Below are 1,970 nucleotides of genomic sequence, written 5' to 3'. Positions count from 1 at the left end.
AATGATATTATGATGCCAAGCAATGAACACTCTGCAATTAGCCCAGTACACATTCTTGGTATCAGATGCATCTTATGGATGGGACACATCCTCCTGCTCAAGGAGAAATGTGCAATTAATAAGCATTCTGTACAGTGATAAATGTTGTTCTTTTAATGCATATTACTCCTGAGACGAACATTCAAGATATAATTTTACTTCAAGAGACCAGCAGAACCAAGAAACTACCCTGCAATTATGTAGCAAAATGTTACATAAATACTTTCCCTCTCTGTGGAGGTTATTTGGTAATTACAGTGCAAATCACCTGGAACAGAACCACAAAGATTAATGGAAATACCTTCCAGCCTTCAAATCTCATCTTTAATGCTCTAGTTTAAAACACAGCTGGAACCACACATTGTAATCTTGGATAATCATAGTGTAGACAGGATCAGGCGTTAGTAATTACAATGGACATGGTTTTAAAAGTTGCTTAGGCACCTAAAGATGCAGATCGGCACCTAGTTGGAAAGCACCTAGAGTGGACAGAAGACCATACCCTAGAAGCAACATCCACATTTAAAAAACTGGCCCCGTGCTGTTGTTACAGGTTTATTTGTGACCTGTGAAAAGATGCAATGTATTATGTGGCTGTTCTAAGCTTCACCTATGGATAACAACAGCTATTACTGTTATTACTACTCTGGTAATATGTCCCCTGCCTCGTCTTCACTAAGGATTTTACTTGGTTAGTGTATGCAAATTGAGAACACTTTTTTTTTTTTTAAATAAAGACAAGGCCTTGGACTGCATAGGAATTCTGGGGGGAAATGTAAAACTGTGTTTACAGTCCTGGAACAGTGGCTCTGATTAGCATTTAAAAAAGAAAATCAGTAATTAGAGAAACTGAAGCTATTGTATATATGGTTCATGCTTCTAGCATTTGCATGTATTCAACCATTAGCATGTGAATAAGACAGTGATTAGACTGTTGTCAATGGGTTTCATTTACTGGAATAAGATTATCTTGCTGAGTTTGAAGTAAAAGTCGAATAATTGGTTCGCAAAGGTAAATTAAACTATTAGGATTTAGCAAGTGAAACCTCCATATACATCCACCAAGGAGCATAGAGATACTGATATTCCACATTCTGTTTCAGAAAAGAAAACTAGATCTTTCATCTGGATCTCCATGTAACGAAAAAAACCAATAGCAATGCAATGTTAAATCTGTGCTTTCAGATCCAAATAACAGTTTAAAACTCTTGCCTTGTCTATTATTTTAAAAATCCTTATGCATTTATGACCCTGAGGCAACCTCCACATACACGCTGGCCTAGTCTGCAAATGTCAAGTCCTGTTACATCATTAACTTCAGATTTAAACCTCAGTTCTCCTGCTCCGGTATGTGTTGGACTGCAGCATATGAGGGTTTAAACCTCAATTTGATTCCTTTCACAAGCCAAGATTTCCCTGATAGCCAGGACAGCATAGATGAGGGTACTGGGTACTCTTGATATGTTTTTAAACAATCACCCCTGCATGCACCATTTCATCTTGGAATGTGAGTATAAATAGAGCACATGGTTATATTGTGATGCCTGCTTCTTTTAACTAATTATTTTATTTTAAATGCAATCTTTAATGCAATCATTCATTCACAGTCCTCCACTGAATTAAATTATCTGTAACTTTCCCAGAGGCTTGAACCTTCAAGAGTTTAGTGTGGTTCTATTCCTTATCTTTAAAGTAATAATTGGGAACACATAAATCAAGGTTACATGGGGTCATGTGGTCCTTTGGGATGAAAGGTGATTAAAAAGTCCTATTCTGGAATTTTAATATTGAATCAATCCTTGTCCAGCTTCAAAACCTCTCTTAAGTCTCCAAAGAGAGGGAAGGCCTAAGAACCTGATGAATGAGAAAGGAACAACACATGAGCTTATTACCAAAGTGTTTCTCTCTTTAGTATATTGTTTTAGTGGCCT

The sequence above is a fragment of the Emydura macquarii genome, unplaced genomic scaffold (assembly GCF_026122565.2).
Source record: "Emydura macquarii macquarii isolate MOO-44397 ecotype Brisbane River unplaced genomic scaffold, CSIRO-AGI_Emac_v2 contig_3390, whole genome shotgun sequence".
NCBI classification, from domain to species: domain Eukaryota; kingdom Metazoa; phylum Chordata; order Testudines; family Chelidae; genus Emydura; species Emydura macquarii.
The sequence above is the reverse complement of the archived record's forward strand: the minus strand, read 5'-3'. Positions refer to the sequence as shown.